The 14,937-nt window shown below is 46.4% G+C and overlaps 1 protein-coding gene across 2 annotated transcripts in view; it reads right to left on the bottom strand.

Annotated features, from left to right (window-relative positions):
- zeb1b (zinc finger E-box binding homeobox 1b) overlaps positions 1 to 14,937 on the bottom strand; it is a 49,669-nt gene that overhangs the window by 30,522 nt on the left and 4,210 nt on the right. The window lies entirely within an intron of this gene.

Genomic DNA, 14,937 nt, shown 5'->3' with positions numbered 1-14,937 from the left:
AGATCTGCACCCCGTTGTTAGCCGCCGTGCTGTAGCCAACGTCTACGGCTGCCACTCGCACAAAATTGATGTCCAGTGTCTCTCCCACCTCAGCCTCCAAATAGCTTGGACAAACCCTTTGTAGCCTCGTAGATAGAATTATCTGAAGAAAATGATGATTTTGTTAGCTTGTAGTTTAGTTAGCTATACTCCTATGACACCATCCAACCAGATTTCCCTTGTTCACTGCACCGCTGTCACTTCCAGATACCATCAACTGTCACTTCACACTACATTCCGCTGTTCATACATCTGAGCCTCCGCAGTCACTTGTCACACGCCGCCACGCTACGAGGCGAGGTCGGGGCTTCATATTTCATCGCCGCCCGTCATTAGTGATGCACACTGAAGACGCTCACACAACCGCCGTTTGTCTTACTAATGGAGGTGGAAGCGTCCGTCTCCACAAACTCTCAAGCTCCGTTAATGGGAATGAATAAAGGATGAGTCGGCGCTCAGACACCAGGTTAAGGCGCCCTTTAGCACCTCTGGCCCGGCGCCAGCGAGATCCAGGACAAAAGATGAGACGAACAGGTGTGGCCCGTCCAGGAGAAGCCCATCATTTTTACATTCAGGTTTTGAACTTATTCAGTCTGATGTAGTAGCTATAATGACAGAACATTTTAAGTGATTAAAAAGAAGTGTGAATGCAAACAGGAAGAGGCGTTTAAAGCTTTGTCTTTGTCATGTTAAGGTGGGGAAGTGAATATGGAATGGTCCCATCACTAGAAAGAGCCAGGGGCATCTGTGAGATTACATTTCCAGTTGGCCCATTGCTCCAAAGACTTTGACACTGGCACTGTATGGGCTTGTGACAGGACGCTACACTGTAAAGGAGCTCCCGAATGCTGGTTTACCCAAGCGCTGGAAGGTTAGACAGGTCATTACCTCCATCGAGGAGGTTCTGTTTTTGACAGTATTGGTTTCAACGTCTGTGTTCAAAATAAGTTACGGACGGATTTGCATGAAATTTTCAGGAATTATGCAAAGTGGGACAAGGAACAAATGACTCAATTTTTGGATCCGGATCGAGGTCTGGATCCAGGAATTCTTTATTGGTTTTTACGCTCTCTGAGTGCCTTTCTAGTTATGAATAAAACAACCGGCGACTTGTCATTCTCCAACGTTGACTTCTCAACAAGGCCAACATCATCAAGCAAAAACAGTTGGCTGTCGAAATGTAGGCCAAATTTGGCACATATTTCCTGCGTGAGACCAATCACAGACCAAGATGACAGCACTTTGCCAAACAAAAAGTGATGTTAAGGGTACTTTCCCTCAAGGGAACCCCCTAGTGACAAGCACTGTACCCTTTTAGATGCCTACAAGTTCCTCTATTTCGGGGCCTGAAGTTGCCTCACAAAGTGGTAACGGCTGTCACCTGTCTTCAGTTGAAGCCACAAGAAAGAGCAGCTGGCAGCACCTGTGCCACCACATCAATGCACGGTAGTTGGAGGTGAAATGCAAAGCCACACATGGGGTATAGAGAGGGAGAGAGAGAGAGAGAAAGGAAGCAAGAGGTGCTAGTCATACTGAGGCTTCAAGGCTGAAGCGATATCAAGCAAATAACTTTAAATAAAGGTACCAAGAATTCCACGCTCCTTCTCTAGTCAGTCTGAATGATCAAGGGCGACAATATCAGAGGTATTTGGGGAGCTGTGGATGACTGCTGGTGCCACGGGACATCTTATTTTAGAGTGAGAGGTTGAGATAAGGTGCTAAAGTCAGAGGAGGGAGAGGAATGCTGAGCTGTCCTTGTGAGCCTGGCTACATGCTGGAAATCACACCCGCCTTCACCGATGAGATAACGGTCAGAGGAGCCTGGTTTTATGGCTGCGCTGTCACTTATAGTCCACACAGCTTGTTGCAAAGGTTTGCCATTCGATACAAAGCGCTCTTCTCTCCCTCTGGTGGATCCTGAGACCTCTCATCCCCCTCTGTCTTTCTCTCCGCGGCAGTTTATTTAGCTGCCATGTTTACATTCCAGTTCAGTCGGCCTCTCCCAGGGGAGCTTGACTCTCTTCCCCCGGCGCTCCAGTCACTTACACCGTGGCCGCGGCAGCGCACACCGATGAACACACTCCCCTGACTCAGTGACATGTGGAGTCCAAATAAAACGGCTACACACACGCCCAAAACCAGAAAGCAGCAGAAGCGAGCTGAGTTAAGTGACGGCGGGCAGAGGCGGAGAAGTGCATGGAACCACAGGACGTCCTGCTCATTGAGGCACTTGACTGGCCTCATCATTAGACAGACTGGCTCCTGTGGCCTCGGGCAGAGTGCTGTCTGCACACCCTAATGACCGCTGACTCACTCAGCACGCTCCGCCGCCACATTAGTCCAGCTAGGAATAGACGAGATGAGAGGGGACCTGGGATGCTGCTTACACACCACAAACAGCTTCGCTTCACCAGAAGATGTCGTTCGGCCAGCCAGCTGTTTTTTAACCCCGTAATAACCAGACTTTTGGATCATCATCGCCTCGCAGTTCACAAGCCTTCCACGTTGGTGGAGAGTCAAGGGTTAGCGAGGCAAACCCACATGACGGTCAGACAGAGCCGCTTTATGTTCCGCTCGTCACAGTGGGAGACAACAACAGTTTTGTGGCGCTCACGTGACCGTGGCTCATAGGTGGAATGCTAAAACAGACGAACATTTGGAACACGGCGGTTCACCTGCGACTGAGTTCTCTCAGGAAAGAGGGAGAGGAAGCGTTTAAATGAAAGAAAGAGAGCCGTATCAGCCGAAAATACTCCTCCTGACAGCTCAATAGTGGGGATCGATCACTCCTGCACGCTGCTTATGCAACATGGCTGTGCGTTTCTAGCTAAAGGAGAGACGGAGGGGAGATGTTTGCCAACAACCTGCTCGTCCTGCCGAGAAGGAAACTAGCCATGCACTTTTGTATCTTCCGAATTGATGACCCGACAGGTGATCACGTGACAGGAAAGGAAATACGCAATTATAGCACAGCGGAGGCAACTGAGACACACGATCTGCCGAAGGTTCAGGTGCAGGGAGACTTGGAAGAGAGAGACAATCGACTCCTGAGCGTTTGACCTGTCGTTAAACTTCATTTATTACCTGCCCTGACATCACCTGCCTCCAGTTTCCTCCTGAAACCAAACACAGCACCATTTCCACTGGGACTCGGATGTGATGGCCGCTCTTAATCAATACTGCCAGGTTGCCAAGACAACCTTGATTTCCTGACGGCGTCTTAGCCGAGCGCCGCTGATTGAGCCGGGTGTCCATTGCACCTGCCGCCCTCTTCGTCTCCTCGTCCGCGTCTCATCCAGTGCCCATCTCTGTCATAGCTTCACTGTTGCCTCCGACAAAAGCGAGCGTATAGAAGTATAAGAGATTAGAGGATTAAGTAATCCAGACACGCTTCCTTGGGTCCCTGACAGAAGTGAGCTGTGACAGCTATCCTATCTACCGATGATGTCACTGCACCTGAGGAGCGTGTAGCATCACACACCATCCCCCCCCACAAACAGTGAAGGGTTGGCACCTCCTGTTTTTTTTTTTTTTCATTAATAGAGAGCTCATTAATCGTGGCTGATAACAGAGACGTGGGACAGGGACATGATTAAGGGGCTTTCTCTCCTTTAGCTCGGCGCCCTTGGGGATAAACAGCCGGGAGTGTGCGTTCTGGCTCGTGTGTGGACCGCATGTTAATACAGGTAAAGGACACACACTTGCTAGTATCTATAGGACATCTCCATGTGACCACCACAACTCCATTAGACTTTCATCGTTGGTCCGACCCCTTGAAAGAGTCTGGGATTCCCTCGGCCTCAGTTGAGGATCACTACCGTGCCAACCTCTCACACAGCAAGGACTTCATCAGACATCACTCCATAATACGACACTACCCATACAAGGCTTACTCAATACCCTTTCCACAAGTTTGACCAATGAAAGCGAGGGTGTTTTTATTCTTGTATACCTTTCAAGTGGACTGTGCCAGAAAGGGATTCCCTTTGACAGTCTCTTTTCTCAGCAAAGTCCCTGTGACCCTTGAAAGTATGATAAACAAGGTGCACTCCCATCCAAGGACAACCAGATTCTAAATGGCATCTTTCCCAGACTCAAAACTGTATTTTGAGAACTGTAACTAGCAACTTGGTTAAAGGAGTCTTCAATGAACCCTGGTGAAAGTGTCACATGCAGTCTGTGGGGTTAGTACACCACGGATGTGAAGCCAGGAGTAAAACTGACGCCAAGGAACTCTAAAGTAAAAGTAAGCTCCCAGACGTTCCCTGAGGACCAAGATCCTCACCGCAGTGTACAGCTTGTGACTTCCCAGCCCACGTGACCTGGACGTTCTCAGTGTGGAACGGAGTCATAGGGACGCATGCAAGCAAATGCTTCCAAGAAAGCGTCTCTTTATCCATTTTTCTGAAGACATATTGGTGAATGGGCACTTGTATTTTGGTGGGACTTTTTGTTTTGAAACCAACCATTAATTGAAGAAATAGTTCCACTTCTCAGAAGAAATAAGGAAGTGATTTCTGAGAAGAAGAAGAAAGCGTGGCACAGGTCTTTTCATGCAGTGTCAGGACCTTTAAATTCAGTGACGCCACTGTCACCGTCTGTCGATACAACCCTTAGAAAGAAGCGACTGACATCAGAGTTTGCTACCATCATGTCACTGAAGTCTCTGGGGAATTCTTCTGCATTCAAAGCCACGGAGATGGTACGACGATGGTAGTACCAGCAACCAATTGTTCTATTCAATTTCAAATATCTCTAGTTGAGAATGCAAGCAGGGATTAATCAACACGTACCAATAGGTGGCAATCTCTCAACATTTATTGCCCACGCTGATTCTTTTTAGGTCAGTGGCCTCAAACCTGAGGAGTTCTGAGCGGACGCCCAACAACCTGTCAATATGTCCTCGAGCTAAAATCTGAAACCCAAATTGCTCCTGGCAGCACAGAGTATGGCAACAGTGATCGGAGTTTTCCTTTCCACGTTTAAATAAAGCATTAACCTTCTGTCTCTCCTCGATTCAACAACCACAACACGTCAGTTGGTGGAATCACGGGAGAGTCTTAATGGAGAAATAGACGCGTAAATATAAAAGGAAACGTCTATATAGAATCACACAAGTCAAACATTCAGGGAAGAATTGCCATAATATTAACACACAACCTTTTTTTGTTATATTGATCCGTACGCAATGACCTGGTCTTCAATAGAATAATGTATTTTCTCATTATATTTATGCTTTTAAATTCATTTTATTTAACTTTCACTAACTCACTTCTTACTTTATTCAAATAATTCTCCTCGGACGTTTGTCCAAAACACATTTATTGATTTACAAAATGTCCACAATTATTTTAAATAATAATAAAAATAAATAAATAATAAACTTATTATTATTGTTTCCTTCAGCTACTTACTATTAATCAATGGTTAAATGTGTATTTACAGATGTATTTGCAAACAAAACATGTCACTTGTTGTCCTGGTCTTCAACTTGGTCACATGACATGGGATGATTCAGATAAAAAAAATGTGTTGCAGCTCAATTGTATTGACAAACAATCGCAGATTTTTTTTAAACCGATGCAAAGTGGAGTGACTCATCGTGTTGATGAATGAGACGGGATGTTTCACACTGGGCTGCTGGACAAACAGCAATAAGAGCTGAAAGTAAAAGCGGATCAAACATCGCGCTGCACTAATACATGACACTGATCCAGCAGCACAACAGGATGCTAAGTCATTACAAGCAGAGATCAGTGCGCACATACATAAAGACTTGGTGGTTCTGCAATCATTTAGTCCAACACACACACACACACACACACGCATTAAATCCAATCTGTCTGGCCCAGGACCCTAATCCCACCGTCACGGTCAGCGAGACAAGCAGACAATAATCCTCCATATTTGTATATTAATAGCCCCAAGTCCCTGGGGTGGCGGCAGTATATGTTGTGATGTATGTTTTATTGGTCTTTTAATCTGCTTGTCCATCACATGATCTTGTCCATTTGAAACAGGGTCTTAATAAAAACATGTCCGTCCTATCAGAGGGATAAACTCCCCAAGGACATGGTAAAGAGCCGGTTCAAAAGACTCATCGCCAGGGACAAACAGCTTGACATCTCCTGTAGTAGGCACTTAGCTGGAGAGGCAAAGCTCAAAAGAAGCGTGCTCGAGTTCACAAGTCTCAAACGCAGAGATGGGACTGAGGTGGCTGCAACGCCACATTCCCCTGGATCCCAATGGAGGTGCAGGCTCACCTCTCACCCCAGTCTAGACGCTGTGTCACTGCCACGCCCGGGCCGACGGCCATCTTTGAGTGGATAGATTCATCAGACAGTTGTTCGACGTTTCAAATTAGCTGGCCAGTCAGGTCGTGATGGAGGTGCCACGGGAGGAAGGTTGTAACTGTAGAGGAGAGCGCGTCCTTCCTTACCATGTCTCTCAGCGCTACAGTCATGATGTCACCCGGTTTTAATAACACGTTTATCATCACTCACACCAGAGCCAGGGGAAATAATGACTGTTCCCTTTTTGTTTTTTTTCAATCTGTATCAATGTACATTATCCATATATGTTTGGTAGTTCATTAAATATTTGTATTTTATCTTTTGTTATTTAACCACCCTTTATTTAGTGGACATTTTTGTTTTGGTTTGTAAAATATTAAATATATGTAAATGTAAATATAATAACAAATAATATTAAAAATGTATAGACAGTATTTTACAAACCAAAATAAAAATATGGATGAAGAACATTGCAGGTGAAGGTATTAGTCAGAAATGATGGTGGCTAGAGACTAGCTAACGTCTCACATGTTCTCAACGGAGCTATATAAGCAACAGTTTTGTCTCAGATATTTGAATCTAGCCAGGGATTTTGACTGATCTTTAGAAGTCCCAGAATACAGGAGGTGTGAAACTCTATCTGTTGGTATGTGGCATCTGAGGGCATTGGCCAAAAACAACTTCCAGAGTGCAAACAAACAAGCAGCTCTCTCACATCTGGTCAGGAGAGATAGAGTCGGCCAGCCACCCGGGGAGATGTCGGGTTCTACTCCGATGGCCGATGATTAGGTGCGAGAGTCAAGGCGGCCCACGGAGACGGGTCGCTCTCGGTTCAGAATTCAGGTGGTGCTCAGGAATGCAATCACGGACCACGCTGAGTCCCAAACAACGCCAAAGACAGAAAAAGCCCTGAAACGCATTTCTGCTGCACCATGTGACTCTCACGGGTTAATCTCATGGGAGCATCCCCCCACCCTGATCTCCCTGATGGACTGTAACAACAGGAAGTCAGCTCCGCTTGCAACTATCACCACACCTACAGTGCAAGAGCACAAGCTAGCTCCACAACAGTTCAGGATGGATCGCAGTATGAGGGCAGAAGAATCGATGGCACGATGCCCGCTGCTGCTGGCGCGGTGGCAAGTGAGACGCGCTGCAGCCTGGCACCAAAACAAGGAGGCCCGGGCTGGCAGGGGGCGGACGTTTTTAGCAGCTGAATAGTCCTTGTTTGTCATGGTCCCATTGGGAAGTCAGGACACTGCAGTGAATAGGAGCCAGTTAGCAGCGATGGCATAATAAGGCAGGGGGAGGACGGGGGTCATTGAAATTCTGCACAGGCCACGGTCAAGACCAACCATCCCTGCCAGCTGTGGCAGGAACTCAACACAGAAACATACTGTTTTCAATGTGAGTGTCACTTTAAAGACACAAACTGGTTAAGAGACAGATAAAGACAGTCGCATCCGAGTTGCTTCATGAAGTCACACAGCACTTCCTGTTTCTGCACGTTACAATTCATGATCTTCATTGGAGTTCCTCTTGAGAAGTGTGTTTTAATAGCAACAGAGGAGTAAATTATAGTGTACAAAACTTAACGCTACAGGGTATCTGGATGTTAAACCTGGCCAACAGGTTAAGCGACTCACGTCTATAATGCACCGTAAGATGATTTAAGTTAAACACGGAATCACTTCCTGTCAAACCATTATAGTCACACGTGTGTAGTCGATCAATTCAGGAAGCCCACTGTACGGGCGCATCATTAAACCATGTGAACCAAACACAATGTTAAGCTTTCGTGCTACGCTAGAACACCAAAGCATTTAAAGTTAGTGAGTCAGGAAGTGGACTTGTGACTCATGGGTTAACATGACAAACATGTTTTCTGACTCAAGACACTGGCCAAGGCGACAATGTTACATCTGGGGCTTTTTCTCCTGGTTTCCCCTGTTTTAAAATAGCTCTAGTTTCTGCTGAGGTCGGAAAAGTCCGTTTTACAATAAGAAAAGGACCAAAATGAAATGGCCCTCCTGTAACCTTTGTTGGACGGCTCTTTTGGCAGTACAATGGATAGTCTGCTAAAAACAAACCTCTTATTTTGGCTGTCTTATTGTTTCCCATGTCTCGGCTGCATAAGTAGAAAAGAAAAAATGTCTAAATGAAAGTTGTAGACCTCATCCTCTCTATTTATAACGCATCCACATGCTCTACACCCTTCAGGGAAAAACCTTTCGCTTAAACAGCCAAAGCCTTTCTGTTGCTTCTCTAGTTGTGGGCCCAGCTTTGTGGGCTCCCCTGAGGAGGATCCTTAAATAGGCTGCCACAGGTGCTGGGGGGCCACTGGGGTGAGGAGGGGGATGTGGCCTGGATCGGAGCACGGTCGCAGGAAGCTCCTTGTTTTCACAGAGATAAAGGGCTTTCAGGTTGCATCCTGGGCCGTAATCTCCTCCATACTTCCGGGTTTTGTTCACGCCAAGGCAAGAGGGATGACAAACTATCCTCCGACTGATCGATCGCTTCTGATGAGTCAGGATGTGGCGGGTTTGGGGTGGGCCGAATGACAAAGAGGCAGCAAGGAGTTGGTTTGCAGCCATATTCATTAAGGGTCCTTGATTGACGCTGATTTATGGGTTCATTTGCGCCGAGTGCCGGTTCATTAGCGATGATGATAATAAAGGCTGCATATAATTCCATTCCTGACCTCTTCGTTTGCTTTTAGTGCACAATTAACTTTTTTTTCGGAGCTTCTTCAAACTAATTGCCAGAAGGATAGCGCTGCTTTCCTGAAAACTTCAAGAGCCTCTTTAACCAGTCACTAAGCACTGGCCTTGTGTTTGAAAAGATCCATTTAACAGGTTATTTGCATAAAATGGCTCCTTTAAGTGAAACTTTGAAGGAGCGGGTAACTCAAAAAGGAAAAAACAAGCTTCCCCTCTGGTGCTCCACTCTTTATTCCGAACATGTCCGCCTGGAGAGGGCCGGCATTTGACGGTGAGCCACACCCTGTTCTCCTGCCAGAGGAAACTTTTAATCTCTCTCCGGCCGTCGCTGTAGCGCTCTCATACTTTTGTCAGGTGTTATTTATGAGAGCTGTATAGCTGAGTAGCTGCATGCCTACAGCACCTGCTGGTGTCAGAGGATCGGAGCCAAAGCAGCTGCCAGAGTCCGACGAGAACAAGACACAGAGTGAATAGGAGAGAATGCACAGGCCCCCGGAAGACGTAAAAGAGTGGGACAATTTATGAGATAAAGAAATAGAGGGGAACGGGAGGGATGGCGACTGGAAGAGTCTGGCATGTTGGTCGTGTTGCAACGGTGCGACAAAACAAACTGACGAGAATGCACAGATCAAGATCAAGATGGAGGCCCGAACACTGGCGCCATCATAGCCTTGACAAGGGAGATCCATTCCCTTCTTCGGTACCTGGTCCACCTAGCTGGTATTTATGGACGGAGCTGAAAGAGGCCCCGGCGTGTTTTGACTGTAAACACATGAGCGTTGGCCAGCGCAGCCGGGACAGGTGGGCAGCACAAAGGTCACTGACTAAATTCAGAGTTGAGTCAGACTTTGGAAAGGATGGACTCTGGACTTTGCTGCTGAAAGTCCATCACAGGTGTTGGTTGTGTGAAAAACATGACATTAGTCGACTGTAGGTTAAAAACGTGAGACCAGGACACACAAAAGTAGATGGAGTTTGTGCCGCTGCGTTCCTACATGTGGGCATGGGGAAAGGCAGACAACAATATCACGCTGTCAACAACGATAATACACTAAATCTAGTAGTAAGCTGCTTTGTCTTTCTCATCCACAAATACAAACTGAAGCCTCTTTTGTACAGTAGTCACTGAGCATGTCTCGGCTTGGCTGCCTCCTTAGTTTAGGTCACACTAGGGGGGCATGGGGAGCTCAACAAAATGCTTGGGGGTTAAATGGGGCGATGCGGATGCTCCATGCCTCCTTCTATTCTACCCTCCCTCGGTTTTCAGGCCGGCCATTCTTCTCTCATTAATCCTGTGTGGATGTTTATTCATGTTGACATCCAGCATAGCAGCCGGCCCACTCTCTAACTAACAAACAGGGTGACTAAGGATTTCTTTGCCTGAGCTGTCACAGGCCTAGCTTAGCCTAGCTAGTCAAAAAATGCAAGGCTTGGGGAATGAAGGGGGCACTCAATTTGTGAGTCACCGTGGCCCTCGGGATATCACAGCCAAGCGACTGGAATCAGCGTGTGAATATGAATGTGTGCCCCCCTCAGGAGGGCCATTATCAGTTCAGTGTGCTACGGAGAGGAAAATCAATACGGTCATCATAAGCGTCTGGCACGGCTCCAACATCACGTCTGTGTTCAAATCACAATACATGGCAAGGAATTGTCTGATGTCATCACCTCTCATCCAAGTGGACATAGATGCCGTGGGGTTAAAATGGGGTCAAAGATGTTTAGAAAAGAGCATCTCCAGCAATGTTTATGATAAAACTCGACACGAAGTTGGCGCTCAGGTGAAGAGACAGCAAACACAAGCTGGCATGAGCCCCTGGAGCCGGCCCGCCCTCCGCCTATTGTGTCAGCCTAGTATTTTTCATTAACTGCCCGACCACGAGAGGGGAGGGGACGCCTGGATGGAGGACACGGGGTGGAGGAGGGCAAGATTGGACTGACGCGACCAAATGCACGCTTCAAACTCAGACATCAACAGGCGGCGCTGGACAATGTTTTGCTCTTGAAGGATGGCAATTTAGACGAGTATTACCTCCCCAACACCTGCGCGGAGGAGACAATAAGGGAATAGAGAGGTTGGGAAGTTCAAGAGGTACGAAACACACCTGTGTTTCTGACTCAATGTTTTGGAGTCTGGAGCACAGCAGAGGAAGGAGGAGGCTTTTCTGCTCAGTTAACTTGCATGATACACTTAAGTGAGCTCTCCTCCCAGATGCCTGCCGACTGTACTTTCTGAATCAGTATCAGTGTTAGAGGTCAAGCCAGCATTCTCACGGTGGTGCAGGAAATTCATAGCGCACATTATCTGGATTAGTCTAAAGACAGGTTGGACCAACGGCTGTCCAATATGAGGACGCTGCAGATCCCCCCCTGCGCCCCCACCAACTGAGCATCTCCAGGACAAAACTGTCCATTCAAAGACGTCATTGTCCGCCTGATCAGCCTCAAGCCTACACACCTATTTCCAAGACATCGGATCGTAAAGTGAAGCCACAGTTTCATAACTGGATGGACCATCACTCTGACATAGATTTCCCCTTATCTTGAGATCCCACTTTGTTGCCAAATTAACCTTCGCAGGTGAGATTCTCTTGTATTTCTTAGTATCTCTAAAGATGGACTCCCCCTGGGAGCAGAAAGGTTGGTCTCATGTGCCAACCAAACACATGCAGAAAGAAACCGGCCTGATGCAACTGTTGACGTTCCAAGAAACAAATGTCTAACAGAGTCCTGAAGGCCCGAGGCCGTATGCAAGATGGATTTGATGAATTCTGTGAACCTTCCACGGATTCCTCCCTCGCAAGGACCTTTGGGTAAAAGAATGGGTCATATGCAAATGTCATGCACAGTATGGTGGAGAAGTTTCCCACAAGCAGAGTGTGAAAAGGGCTCTCCCTCCCCATGCCGGGTCTGCTGAATGGCCCTTTTCTTCTGCCACTGAAAGTGTATGAGGTAGAGCAGGCAAACTGCAAAGGTAACTAGGCTCTTTCTCCTCGGGCTTTCGCACTAAAGCCCGGCCACACAATGGTTCATTTACGCATTCAAGCACACAAACCCCAATAAAGCACATCCAAGCGCAGTTAAGGGGGTTACTGAAACTGACTCTGGGTTCAAAACTCCTCCTTTGCGGAGGAAGAGCACCTTTTATAGGCTAATGTGGTAAGCCTCCATGGGAGCGGCTAATCATTAAGCTGAGTTGGGACGGTGGTCATCACTACAATTTGGCAGAATGGTCAAACAAGGACAACGTCTTTCCCAAGCACGGAAAAGCCCAGGCAATAACAGAAGAAAATATATTCATGTGTGGTTGGAAGTTTCAGCCGAAATACATCTTGAAATTACACGTCTCAGGTCGGTCAGGGTCCAAGCCAGAGACAGAACCCGTTCATGCGCCAGCCCCGCTCCTTCAGCTGTCACCTGTTGTAAAAATCGTTGGTCACCTCACCAACTCTGTCCACCCCCACTTTCGACTCCACGGGGAACACTCAGTTTAAGGGGTCAGCAAAGAATGGACGGAGGGAAGGAGGGAGTGGAGAAAAGGCTTGGGTCTCCAACACTCCCCCCTATCCTTCCCTCTCTCTCCTTTCATTGAACAGACTTCAACACAAACACAATTGGACATGCTGGAAGCCTCACAATGGCACAGGGGGAGGAAAGTGAAGTCATACTCTAAGCACGCATGGGTGCCTAGGTCAGGGGGCAATCAAGAGCACCCCTGGCTACTGTGTCGTAACCCCCCGAATTAAAGACAAGCTCAGGAGGGTGAGAGAGGAGAGGTGCGGGGGATTTTTTTTTCTCATGTGGCACTTTTCAACCAAACTGATAAATGAAATATTTCCTCTCGAGGCTTAAATGTAAACAGATGTAAAGTGGCCAGAGCTGATCTCCCCCTACTCAATAACTGTGATCTTAAACAAACTGAGGTTGGAGGAAAATACAACAAAATACAACAGCCAAACTGCTGAGGCTCAAAGTACCTGTCATTGTGTCATTTCTAATGTAGCTTCATTGTTGTTTATGTATCTCCAACAAGGCTTACCTTGCAGATCTGCTAACATAGCTTTCGTGATAATGCTACTCACGTTTTCACACATTTCATATATTCCAAGTAGAAGTATCTTATTCACAACAGCCTCTAATAGCTCATCAGCTAATGGAGCTAACATGCTAACACACCAGTGTCCTTATTCTATCTGTTGTCATCTGACAAATAGGCATGAGGCTCATATGCTAACATGTCTGCCATGGCGTACAACTCCGATTCTGATTCAAAACACTGCCCTCTGGAGGAGCCGTCTCTCAGCAGCTCAGCGTATTTTGGCAGAGATGGTTGAGAACAGCCACATTCTTCTCCCAAATTGCGGTGTGAAATAGCCATTGGGGGAATGGAGGCGACTCCAGAGGGGAAGCGACAAAAGCGGCTGAAGGATCGCACCAATTGCAAACACCTGTCGTCCCCCGGCTGTTAACACCTCCATGTTTACACACCTTGATCTCCCCGAGCCCGACCACAGATCTGGCTTTAACAATTAAAAGAGCTGATTAAAAAAAAAAAAATCCCGCCCACTCAAGCAGATAGTTGGACTTTGAGGTTTGTGAAGCTGCACAGCCTTGAGCATAACTGCATGAAGGAATTCTATTGAAAAAGGAAGCTGCTGATTTACATGACAGACCTGCAGCCTTGTTCCCGGCTGATAGGAAGTGCGGACCTTGATGGCCCTTTAAAGGAAATGCAAATGAGGCGAACACATGTGACTTGTTATGGGAAGTGACTTTAAACATCAATAGCGCCTTCTGTCATTATTGATAAACGATTTTACGCCGAGCTGTTTCACAAGCGGGAGAATACATGCGCCGTTATCTGAGGTGTGTCCAAACATGTGGGCTCCAGAGACGACACACACCCCATAACCGTGAAAACAACGAATCGGCCGCATTTTCAACAAAGATTAGTGTTTTAAATGGGTCAATAAACAGCTTGTTTATGAACCACACAAAAACATGAGCTCACTTTTTGGCAACTCATTTGTGCTGTTATTCAACTGCACATTAGCCAGTAAAATAATGATGTATCTCTGTTTACAGAAGGAAGTGAGCGATGATTAAGAGGAAACCAAGGTGTTAAACTTGGAGGGTATGTTAGTATTGCGCTTACATTCACACAAAAAAACGATGCCTAACTTTATTTGGCAGAGTCTCATATTGGAATTCTGGAATGTAATTTCTCGTCAACAAATGGCTTGCACTACTTGGAAATATACATTATACATGTATATATTTGTTGTTTACAGGAATAATAGGATTAATACATGAAATTTGTGTTATGACTGCATATTACTTGTCAAATAGTGAGCTAGTATCTAAAACCATTGTATAATTATCAGCAGGCTGTGGCTGTTATGTCATTCTAGATTATAAAAAAAAACTATTTCAATAACTACATTTCAAAGTGAAGTTCTGCTACTGCGATAGTGACAGATAACACCATCTCATTACATGCGACAGGGAACAGCTACACGAAGCTGTGTTGCCACTTGTGTGGATGTTGTTTACAACCATTTTCCAAAAGGCAAACACGTGTTTGATTCTTTAAATCACGTTCTACAGTACTTCTGCCTCATCTTGCTTAGGAGGACTCTTTAACCTCTTTATATCATCGAGACCTCGTCGGGATAGCGTCTGTTCTTCAGTGAATCGAAAGGCAAAATGAGACGTTTGTCATTGTTTGCAGTTATAAACGACCCAGATGAGACCGTTATCTCGGACCGTTATCTCGTCCTCGCAGCTCAGCTTCAAGCGCACGACAGAAACTCAACTTTAAATCCACAATAATGACTTAAATGTGACGTAACATCTCTCGCGGATCAATCTGAACTGATAAAAAA

This window comes from Synchiropus splendidus, chromosome 3 (genome assembly GCF_027744825.2).
Source record: "Synchiropus splendidus isolate RoL2022-P1 chromosome 3, RoL_Sspl_1.0, whole genome shotgun sequence".
In the NCBI taxonomy this organism is placed as follows: Eukaryota; Metazoa; Chordata; class Actinopteri; order Syngnathiformes; family Callionymidae; genus Synchiropus; species Synchiropus splendidus.
The sequence above is the reverse complement of the archived record's forward strand: the minus strand, read 5'-3'. Positions and strand labels throughout refer to the sequence as shown.